The 12,523-nt window shown below is 45.8% G+C and overlaps 1 pseudogene; it reads left to right on the top strand.

Moving 5' to 3' along the window:
- LOC120731687 overlaps positions 1 to 12,523 on the top strand; it is a 112,111-nt pseudogene that overhangs the window by 76,234 nt on the left and 23,354 nt on the right.

The raw sequence follows: 12,523 nt of genomic DNA, 5'->3' as shown, positions 1-12,523 counted from the left end.
GTAGATTGACATGCTTTGGCATGACTTTAAACAGGCTGTTCATGCTTAAACACTCTTCAGTGCGGCCGAATTAAAACAATTCTCTAAAGACGAGTGGGCCAAACCTGCTCATGCGAGAGGCTCATTGCCCGTTAATGGGCAAAATGCTTCATTCAAATTGTTGTGTCAGGACTTCAGCACAGAGCAGAGTGGTGTATTCATCATCTCAGAGCAGACTTTGCTACTCCACCTTTTCTGAAAGGTGAGGTCAGTAAGAGTGGATGTCAGCAGTATGGACGGTTGTAAGCATCATTCATCAAACCACCGACCTCCCGATTGGCAGACGCCCTGCCCTACCTCTTGAGCTGCCCACAGAAGTATAAACAGTCTCGACGGGACTTTTCGTATTGTGCTAGCGAGTGAAAACATAATTTGTCCTTCCACATTAGACTCAGCTGTGACTCTACATTAACAGATACACAAGAAGAATCATCGCGTTCAAAGGCTGTTTTATTAGAAGCTTGTAAAGAACGTTTCACGTCTTACAGTTTGAAGTGTGCTGAACAAAGCTGTGTCTGCAGAGCCCGCCATGCTCAGTGAACACAACCTGCAGGAAGGTGCAGGAAACGAGGACGCAGTCTGGACGGGGTGTCGAGGGTGAACGTGTGGTTGCCAGGGGATACGTGTGTATCTGGATGTCACGCTCAGTAGGAGCTGTGGGTTGGAAAATGACCTAGTTTTAACCGGAAACACGGAAACAAAGAGGAGTGGGAGAGGGGAGAAGGCAGAGTGGAGCTGCAGCTGGAAGACCAGCAAATTCACTGGTTTGATTTCCGACAAACACAAAAAGCACAACAGCAGCACTGCAGAGGGGCTACAGTCACTACAGCTGTAGCTTTGTGTGAGTGCGTGCATACTCCTGTATGTTGAATTTGTAGCAACAGTCTGTGAAATGCTGAACTGTGAACCCCACACTGCTTGTTGTTGAGCTGTTGTGTTGCATGAAAACAGATTTAAATGAGAGACAGGAGGGCTGAACACACCCACAGTGTCCACAGTGAACCAGGGACACCTTCACAGGGAAGCTGGCTGCTGGTGATGGCTGGCTAATCGATCTGATTGGAGTATAAAATGTGATTAAACAGCAAATAGCACTGTTCTCGGTTCTCAGGATGTTTCAAGCTTAATGATGAATTGTCTAATCGTAAGGTGTGCAGAGCATCCATCTCCTCGACTCCACCCAGGACAATAACATGAGGTCTGTTACTCGTTGTAGCAGTGTTGGCCTTGCTGCTGGCTAATCTTTAGGTAATGTTGCTGTTGAATAAAAAGATGAGAACGTGTACGTCAGAACTCTGAGACACCAGGCCCTTTGTTCTTAGCTCACGTTCCTCCCCACACATTAAATATGTGGCGTCCTGTAGTTGTGGGGATATGATACACCTGCAGCCTGTGTTGGATCAACTCTTTGCTCACCTGTTGATGTTTCAGTCTGCCCTGCATCATAATGTACAAACCATCCCAGCTCACATGAAGCTAAGAAACTGATCTTACTATGGGAAATATTGGTGACATATTAAATGGCAATTTTCACTTTATTACAGGCAATCATAAGTTTGCCCATTCCTCTGCCCCACAGCTCACATATGTACATGCTCACCTTACAAAGCCTGCTCTGGAGCCTTTGCTGCTTCCATGGAGATCACTGGCCACAAACAGCCACTCTGATCTTAACTGGGACTAAAATGATAAGAAATAAATGTGTGAAATATAGAAAGTTCTGGTAGCTCACTGCCCAGACTCTTCACTTTAGCCTGCTTATGTTTTCTTTCTGTAACTGTAGTCGTAAAAAACTGTGATGTCATTTAACTGTTCATTGTTTAATGACTGTGAGGAGTATGAACGGCCATAATGGAGGTTTTCATCAGTAAAACAGTCCAAAGTTTGAGCTTGTTTGTGGTTCAGAATCATAAACGGCTTCAAGCACACTCAGACACTGAGCCATGGCTCTGTGCCACATGCACACATTTCTGCATCTCTGCCATTCAAACACACTTTATATACACTTCATGTGATGTCACTGTCAATACTGAACTGCACATCGAGTCTTTTTAAAGGAGGCAGTTTGTGTTGCTGTGATGGACAAGTTTGAAAGTGTTTGTCCTCCACAGTGTAAAATGACTTTACCCAGCTCCCCGTCTCTCTGTGGACCTGGACCGCTACACTCGCCGTCTCTCTGTGGACCTGGACCGCTACACTCGCCGTCTCTCTGGGGACCTGGACCGCTACACTCGCCATCTCTCTGTGGACCTGGACCACTACACTCACCATCTCGTTGTGGACTTGGACCGCTACACTCGCCGTCTCTCTGTGGACCTGGACCACTACACTCCCCGTCTCTCTGTGGACCTGGACCACTACACTCCCCGTCTCTCTGGGGACCTGGACCACTACACTCCCCGTCTCTCTGTGGACCTGGACCACTACACTCCCCGTCTCTCTGTGGACTTGGACCGCTACACTCCCTGTCTCTCTGTGGACCTGGACCGCTACACTCGCCGTCTCTCTGTGGACCTGGACCACTACACTCACCATCTCGTTGTGGACTTGGACCGCTACACTCGCCGTCTCTCTGGGGACCTGGACCACTACACTCACCATCTCGTTGTGGACCTGGACCGCTACACTCGCCATCTCTCTGTGGACCTGGACCACTACACTCGCCGTCTCATTGTGGACTTGGACCACTACACTCGCCGTCTCTCTGTGGACCTGGACCACTACACTCGACGTCTCATTGTGGACTTGGACCGCTACACTCCCCGTCTCTCTGTGGACCTGGACCGCTACACTCGCCGTCTCTCTGTGGACCTGGACCACTACACTCCCCGTCTCGTTGTGGACTTGGACCGCTACACTCCCCGTCTCTCTGTGGACTTGGACCACTACACTCCCCGTCTCGTTGTGGACTTGGACCGCTACACTCCCCGTCTCTCTGTGGACCTGGACCGCTACACTCGCTGTCTCGTTGTGGACTTGGACCGCTACACTCGCCGTCTCTCTGTGGACTTGGACCGCTACACTCGCCGTCTCGTTGTGGACCTGGACCGCTACACTTGCCGTCTCTCTGTGGACCTGGACCACTACACTCGCCGTCTCGTTGTGGACTTGGACCGCTACACTCGTCGTCTCGTTGTGGACCTGGACCACTACACTCCCCGTCTCTCTGTGGACTTGGACCGCTACACTCGCCGTCTCGTTGTGGACCTGGACCGCTACACTCGCCGTCTCTCTGTGGACTTGGACCGCTACACTTGCCGTCTCTCTGTGGACCTGGACCACTACACTCGCCGTCTCGTTGTGGACTTGGACCGCTACACTCGCCGTCTCTCTGTGGACCTGGACCGCTACACTCGCCGTCTCGTTGTGGACTTGGACCGCTACACTTGCCGTCTCTCTGTGGACCTGGACCACTACACTCGCCGTCTCGTTGTGGACTTGGACCGCTACACTCCCCGTCTCTCTGTGGACCTGGACCGCTACACTCGCCGTCTCTCTGTGGACCTGGACCACTACACTCACCATCTCGTTGTGGACTTGGACCGCTACACTCGCCGTCTCTCTGGGGACCTGGACCACTACACTCACCATCTCGTTGTGGACCTGGACCGCTACACTCGCCATCTCTCTGTGGACCTGGACCACTACACTCGCCGTCTCGTTGTGGACTTGGACCACTACACTCGCCGTCTCTCTGTGGACCTGGACCACTACACTCGCCGTCTCGTTGTGGACTTGGACCGCTACACTCCCCGTCTCTCTGTGGACCTGGACCACTACACTCCCCGTCTCTCTGTGGACTTGGACCACTACACTCCCCGTCTCGTTGTGGACTTGGACCGCTACACTCCCCGTCTCTCTGTGGACCTGGACCGCTACACTCGCTGTCTCGTTGTGGACTTGGACCGCTACACTCGCCGTCTCGTTGTGGACCTGGACCGCTACACTCGCCGTCTCTCTGTGGACCTGGACCACTACACTCGCCGTCTCGTTGTGGACTTGGACCACTACACTCGCCGTCTCGTTGTGGACCTGGACCACTACACTCCCCGTCTCTCTGTGGACTTGGACCGCTACACTCGCCGTCTCGTTGTGGACTTGGACCGCTACACTCGCCGTCTCTCTGTGGACTTGGACCGCTACACTCGCCGTCTCGTTGTGGACCTGGACCGCTACACTCGCCGTCTCTCTGTGGACCTGGACCACTACACTCCCCGTCTCTCTGTGGACTTGGACCACTACACTCGCCGTCTTCTCTGCAGCTCCAGTGGTCTCCACCCTGCTACCAGCAGCTATTAAGAAAGAAAATGGATTTCCAGTTTCAGTTGTGCAATGAAGCCTTCATTTCTTCCACTGTGGTGGAAACAGCTGTGCTTCAACATTAGCAGAATAATGACATATTGACACAATCACTAATGCATACTGTCACGGCCCGCGAGGGCAGACCGTGTGGAGAGTGTGTTTGGTGGATCCAGGTGTGGACACAGACGCAGGAGGCAAAACTTGTGCTAAGCTCAAAGCGAGCCTTTAATCAGGGCTGACACAGAAGGCAAAATAACAAACCATAATCTATGGGAATGACAAAACTAAGAACCTAAACTGGGAGTAACTAAGGCTATGAACGAAGACCAGGACTGAACTATGACGAAGTACTGTGGACAGACTATGAACACGACATGAGAAACTGTGAACGAGATCTCGGTACTGGCACATGAAGGTGCAGGCAAACATGACTGGAGAAAGTGACTATGAACATGTCCAATACCGAATCTTGCAGACGTGCAGCTAGAAATAACAGGGTGCATGAACAGACGACGCGACACTGACACGAAGACACACTGGGCTAAAATACACCGAGGAAGTCATCAAGGAATTAGAGACAGAAGGGGAACAAAGCTAGAAACACTGACATAAGACAGGAACATGAACCTTCAGAGTAAAACAGGAAACAAGACACCACTAAACAAAGACGCAGACACGACACAGAGACAGACTAGACACTGAACTAAACCTGCAATAAACATGAGAACACAAAACCTACGACCTAATCCCTGAACAAGAAGAACGGAAACATAGATTCATAATCATCAGCATCATAATAAGGAAAGAATCCAAAATGCAAAAACACACCAAAACATAGCGACTCAAAATACTGGGTCAAGCTGAGCCAGAACCACGGCAGCATAAATAACAATGATTCTTTTCGTAGTGTAGTCTGTGAGTGCATGTGTGAAACACAGAAGTGTAAGCTCAGCTTACCACAGAGTCCACCAGTCAGACCATGTGTAACAGTGTGTGTTGTTGTGTACTGTACATCGGTCTCATACAAAGAGACAAAGAAAGAAGGAAAAGAACATGCTGGAGTCCCAAAGGCAGCACCTGGTGCACAGATGAGCTCTCCGAAAGCACAAACACACACACAAAGTCCTCAGGCATACAACGGTGTGTGAGTGTGCACACGCTGTTAGGGTAGGTACAATATCTGACCGGCTGAATAAATCCTTTTCCCTCCCCAACAACTGTGTCTCTATTTGGGGAAAATCCATGGAAACATGAGTGGTTTTGTGTACTGGGAGCTTCAACCTGACCCAGTGTGCAGGCTTCTCCATGCTTCTGCATTAGCTGAACAGAAGAGGGAAAGCTGTGTGGAAACTGATAAACTATACAAAGTGCATTAATCTGTGTTCTCTCTGCTTCTCACCAGGCCTGCAAAGTGCTTCTCACACAGTGAGTGGACGAGGAAGCTGTCCACATACGTGAACGTGAGTCACTGATTGTCTCTTTGTTACTGGTACTCACTGGTGGACCACATGAGTCCCAGTGTGACAGGTTAGTCTTGATGCATGACAGAGGTTACTGTAGCTGCATTCATGTAAAATTCCAAATGTCGCTCTTTGGCGTATAATTTAGAGCTTAGATAACTGAGCGCTGTACACAGGCAGAGTGCACAGGCAGGATGCAGTCTGTGCTGATCTGGGACAGAATGAAGAGCAGCAGTGAAAGGAAGATGACAGGTAGCCGTGTCATGACAGCACGTTACAAAGAGCAGATGCTGAGCTGCTGGTGGCAGAGCTGAAGATGTTAACAGGATGGAAACCATTCAAAAGAATGTGTACGGAGGAAGACACACAGAGGTTGATGTGACAGGTGGAGGATGGGCTGCTATGGCAACACATGTTTGTAATTTTAGGATGATGTAGAAATGTAATGTTTAATGCACATTATATAAGGAGTACATACTGTATATGTGGTGTATAAATATCTAGTTACGTCTGTCACCTTCAAATACACTGTAATACTTGTTACACAGACTCCACTACAAAAGAAGAAGTCATACTCTCTCTTCTCCTTACTCCTGCGGTTCCCAAACTGGTTTTACAAAACAACTCCCACCAAGCAGTGGGAAGCTGCACTGAGATTTTGATGGATAACATTCCCTGCTGTCACACGGCCCTCGCGGCCCACAGGTGTAAAACTACAAACAGGTGTGGCTCGTGGTTCGTTGGCCCATGGTTAGGAATCACTGTGTTAGAGTAGTAAACACATGAAGTGTTTCATGTCTACTTTAAAATTAGAGCGTGTAAAGTTTTCACTGCTAAATGTCAGTAGACTGCAGATCACAGTCAGCTGGCTTCAGTTGTTTAATCCGAGCTACAGCGGCTGCTAGAGGACTGACATGGTTCAGTCAGCCAGCAGAGATCAGACACATCTGACCCATAATGGCTGCAGCATTTCAACATATTCAGTTCAAATCAGTTCAGTTTGATTTGTTTTGGTGCCAAATCAGTAGGACGGTCGCCTTGATCGCTTCATGTTGTCAATTTACAGTCAGTTACATGTTACATGTTTACTTCCAAAACTCATCCGTAGTGACTCTGGACCACATCCACACATTTTCCCTGTCTGTGAGCAGCATCAGGCTCTATTTAGGCTGTAAAACCTTATGAAAGGAGTCCAACCTGAGTGGGTGAGTGAGTACAGCTCATCTTTGATTGTGATGGTTGTTGAAGACATGGTGACTCTTGTGGTAAGCTCTCCTGTGTCCTTCTGTTAGCTACTGCCAGTCTGAGGAAACGACACACTGTTTGTCTATTAATTGAACAAACAGGGGCATCAGTCACATGTGGAAGAACCACACACAGCCTCAGCATCAGCATAACAATTTGTGCAACCCACAAACACATGTTTCTTACAAACATGGCACCATTTATGGCAAATACACTTCCTACAGGATAGGATTTGATGATAAACTAAGAAATAATTGACCAAACACAAATTTCCATTCTGAGTTTATAAAGGAACTATATTACACACCCTCCTCGTAGCTGCTGCTTAAGCCTGCACTTATATAAAAGTAGTAACACTACAGTCTAAGTAAAAATAAAGTACATAATAAGTACAAATGTTTTACATTAAATATACTTCAAAGTCTGTGCAGTTGTTTTTATTCTTTCAAGTTTACAGCACAGCTAAACAACAATCAGGTGCTTTGTTTTTATTATAGTCTGATTCTGCTTAATAGAATCACTGAATACATTCAAAATCACTTTCAGAGAGGTGATTTGTGCTATACTATAATACTAAGTACAGTAGTACAGTGGTATACTTGCTGTACACCAGTGGATGTACTGTTTTATCACTTGCTTAAGTTTGGTACTGAAAAAACTGGAGAACGTCCTGTTTTGAAGCGCTCCCATCCAGTCATGGTACATCCCACTTCCTGATCCTGATTCCTATAAGCTACGGTAAAACAGACTAATGGACAGGAGTGCATTTTACATTTTGTACATTTTTCTTGGGGATGCCTCGACCTCCAAGCTGTCAGGAGCCAGTGGATGAGAGCGAGCAAGATTCAGAGTGTAAATCTGCGACGGTGCTCCCAAAGCAGACACTCTGGCTTCTACGATGGCTTCTCTGTGCTACTCAGTTATTGAATTCACATGTGAGGTATTTGGCAAATATTCCTGCACACATTAAATAAAATGATTTGCTTGTGGTTATGTTTTTTCATGTCTAAGGCTTTCGACATGAACATAATTACATCTGTTAACATCTGGCTTACATCGCCCAAGGTCTTCAAGGTCAACGAGCTAGCTGCATCAGTGGCTAATGCTAAGTCACAGAGATTCAAGTAATGAGTAATGTAGGGGATTGCAATTGCAAAAAGAGTAATTAATCACTTACTTTCCTGTAAGCACGTTGGGTTACTGCGTTACTAAACCGTGATTGTGTTTGTGAGAGTGTCGCATGACAATGAGTACGACCATGCAGCGTGTAAAGCGTGGAAGTACTCACGCTATGTAAAAAGGGATAAAAATATTAGTACACTCTGCAAAAAAACTTCAAATCTGTGCGAGCAGCGAGCACGCTGTCACGGGAATGTGACATTCACAGAGAAACCCCCAGATCCCCCCACTGACATGACCGCTGTGGGCAAACCTCCACCCGCCCCACTCCTGCTAAACAGGTGTCAATAGATTTAAGAGTGACAGGACTCAGAGCTGCTGAGTCTTTGATTTTATTTAATTTCTGCTGTGTTTTACTTGCATCTATTTGAAAGAGTGTAAACACAAAACATGATTCTATTTTATATGCTGGAATATGCAGAACATAGGTTTAAATGTCAAACAATTTCTTCAAGTCAAAGACTGTTGCATATAATTTTATTTTTGCTTGATGCAATGTGCATAAAATTAAAAGATTAAAACTAATAAAACAAGTTTTAAAAAGAGGCTTTTCCATTTGATTCAGTTTTATATGATGGCGAATGCAGAAAAATAGAATTGGGCTGAAAGGCCTGTTGCTTTTTTTAGAGGCTAAGTCTACGCTTGAAGCCACTGAGGTGTTTGCTAACGGGCGTGACGCGATGTCAGTGGTATGCATGAATTAATTAAACAGTCCAATAACTCCAGCAGTACTTATCTTGTCCTTTTGATCTTTATTCCAACATCATTTTAACATAACAGCACAGCATTCACAAACTGTTTGCCTTCTTATGATTAACAACACACCTGACGCTGATTACGTGCGTCTACCTTAAATACCTTACATAAACCTACCCTACAGAAAACTGAAAAAGGTGACCTCTGGTGGCAACATAAGGTATTAACCCACAAATGCCTCCTACACCCTGGCCCCTAATTACAATGGCTATCAGACATGGCAATTCTAATCACAAAAAAAATAAGGAGCCACTAATACAGTCTACTTTAGACATATACACATAAATAAACACAAGTAAACAGAGCATTTAAATACACTTTTACACTACAGTCTCATGTAACAGGCAAAGTTTAGTTACAGGTCTCCAAAAGTTGATTCTGTTCATCTGGACGTAGCGTTTTGTGGGAGAAACGTTTCGTCACTCATCCAAGTGACTTGCTGGTCATGAGAATTTGCATAATTACGATTAAGGAACTGACCTCCCAGCCCATTGTTCCTTCAGTGGGCTGGTTTCAGTCATTATGCAAATGTACTGTTTATAAGATTGAAACCTGCAGTCAACTGAGATTGAAGACGTCACCTGATGATGACGAAACGTTTCTCCCACAAAACGCTACATCCAGATGAACAGAATCAGCTTTTGGAGATTTACTTACCTGGATGATTGAAAATGCATCAAGATGTTTAGTTACAGGTCTTTCAAGAATGTTAGTCTTTCTTTTTAAACGTACAGATCGTACAAGTCCATTTTTGTCATGAATGGTTTCCAGAACTCTCCCAAGTGGCCAGGAACCACGTGGTGCAGAGGAATCCATTATAATGACTATATCTCCAGGTTTTAGACTCTTCTTCTTTTGGTTCCATTTTTGTCTCTCCTATAACCAAGGCGACTATTCACGTAGCCATCGTTTCCAAAGATCTGAGATGTACTGAGCCTGTTTCCATCTTCTCTTCAGATACATATCCTGAGGGTCAAATCAGGAGGATGTGATTTGGTGTAAGTGGCTCTGGGGCTTTTGGATCATCAGAAAGCTTTGTGATGGGTCTGTCATTTAAAATTGGTTCAGTTTCACACTGAACTGTATTTAATCCATCGTCGTCCAACTGTTGTTGCTGAAGAACGGATCTCAGAATCTTTCTGACCATACGGATTATCCATTCCCAAATTCCACCATGTTGTGATGCTCCAGGCGGATTAAAACTCCAAACAGCTTCAATTTGGGTATGTTTCAGCGATTTAAGAGCCTCCCTTAACTCTCTGTCTGCTCCAACAAAATTGGTTCCATTGTCCGATTGGATGTGAGCGACTTGACCTCTCCGACTCACAAAACGGCGCAAAGCATTATGCAGGCATCTGTGCTAGGAGAGCTAGCCACTTCCAAGTGCACCACTCAGCTGGCTAAACAGGTGAAATGACTCCATAACGTTTAGCTGTACCTCGTCCTCTTTTCACTTCACCGACGTTGGTGAGTGGTGGGTTATCTGGCAAAATTCTTTCCTTGGGTAAATCTGCCATCTTTTGCTCCAAGGCCTTTCCAGGATATTTTCTGCAAAAATTACATTCTGTGATAACCTTCCTTACAGCTGAGTTGGCCTTTGTGATCCAGTATTTTCTCCTTAGTGTGGATAAGGTGTGGTTACGACCGCTATGACCAAGCTGTTGATGAATGTGCTTTAGGATGAGACTTGCTACATGTTGATCCTTTGCAAGAACAAGGGGATGCTTCATTTATTCTGGTAAGGAGCCCTTTGTCAGTCGTCCCCCAACTCTTAAGAGGCCTTCATCATCAAGATAAGGATCTAATCTATAAATTGAGCTGTGCCTGCTCACAGAACCTTTCCCACTTGACAACGTAGCAATCTCCTCTCCAAATCTTTTTTGCTGGCAAAATCTGATAACGGCAAGCGCCGCTTCCAGAAGATCCTTTGAGGATAGACCATACAGTTGCGTTTTCTTTACTTTCTCCTTTGTAGTACCTCTACAAATTAGATTATTTGAGTAAGGTTGCAGTCTTCTTTTCTTATCTCTCATTGAACGAAGGATTGCCTTCAGTCTAAGGAACCAAGCAACAGCAACCTTGTGCCTTCTCCAGTCTGAGAAGTACACCATCAATTGACATGTAGCATCAAGCAAGTCTTTTACTTGAGTAACATTCACTGTGGCCTCACCTTTGACTTCAGGGTCCTCTGGTTCTAAGGAGCATTCATTAGACTGGTCGGCCAATCACTTTCTGGCTTCTGCAGAAAGCTTGGTCCTTCGATCCAGCGGCTGCTATGAGCAATGTTCCCAGCCTTGAGCCCTCTTGTAGCATCATCTGCTGGATTTTCCTTTGAGCTTACATATCTCCATTGCAGTGGCGGCTGGCCCATAGGGGGCGCTCGGGCTCCGCCCCCCCAAATGTGGAGGAGTAAAAATATATATTTTTAAAAAATTCATCAATGATAGTTTTACTATGTGTGTGCCCATATACAGCCAGGCGTATTTTAACATTTTCACCAGCTGACTCATTAAAGTTCAACCAACAAACGGTGTTTTTCTTCTTCTGGGGCGCTCGTCAAAGCGCCCTTGATATGCAGCGAAATAGCCTATCATTAAATGGTTGCCAGGGGAAAATAATAAATATTTGACCTATCAGCGTCGCTGAATTAAATGGTTTGGGGGCGCTTAAAATTGCGCCCCTGCAGAAAACGCGCGAAGATTTGCTGTTCTAGAATTTTACCTCAGTCAGTAGCCTAAGTGAGCTATAAGGTCAGAGAGAGACGATGGCAGCGGTATTGTTAACGGTTGAGGCACAGCCTCCCCCAAATTCGGTTAGATCGCTTCTAACCTACCCTTTTGCCAGAAGGACAATGGCAGAAAAACTGCAAGTTAAAGAGTTGGGACCTGACAAGCCCGAAATTCAACTAACCCAGGCAACGAAGGAGAAGTCAAAAGCATACAACAGGACTTTTTGTCGGAGTTGGTTCCAGCGCAAGTCGTGGCTGACAGGCTGTGCATATTGATTTATATGATGCAGCCGGCTTTATATTGTTGCTTGATTACACCACACAACATTGGATTGATGTAGCCTAAGTAATGAGTAAGTGGACACATTCATTTTTGCTTAAAGGCTACTGGATGCTAATTTCTTTCGCTTTCTACCTGTAACTTATGTAGCTAGAGGAAAGCTTTCTGTTGTGTGTTGCCATCTAGTGGGCATGAGGTATCACTGTATGAGTTAATCACCTAGCAACAAATTAAAATTGTGTTGTTTGATGTACTCATTAAATGGGTCATTTTAGTCGATATCATAAAAATTGCCCCCCCTGAGATTTTTTTCAGGAGCCGCCACTGCTCCATTGTGATCGTTTAGTCGCAATGAATAAGACTCTGTTTGCCACAAAGGTAAGTAAACGTTTATCCTCATTCATTATGTATTTGAGTACAGATGTACTATCTGTCCAAAATACGGATTGCTCGAGTTTCATTCTCAACTGAGTCCTTAACATCAGATCCACTCGGACGGCAACTACAGCAGCTGTTAGTTCCAGATGTGGAATA

Source organism: Simochromis diagramma, unplaced genomic scaffold, assembly GCF_900408965.1.
Source record: "Simochromis diagramma unplaced genomic scaffold, fSimDia1.1 OVJJ01000352.1, whole genome shotgun sequence".
Classification (NCBI taxonomy): domain Eukaryota; kingdom Metazoa; phylum Chordata; class Actinopteri; order Cichliformes; family Cichlidae; genus Simochromis; species Simochromis diagramma.
The sequence above is the reverse complement of the archived record's forward strand: the minus strand, read 5'-3'. Positions and strand labels throughout refer to the sequence as shown.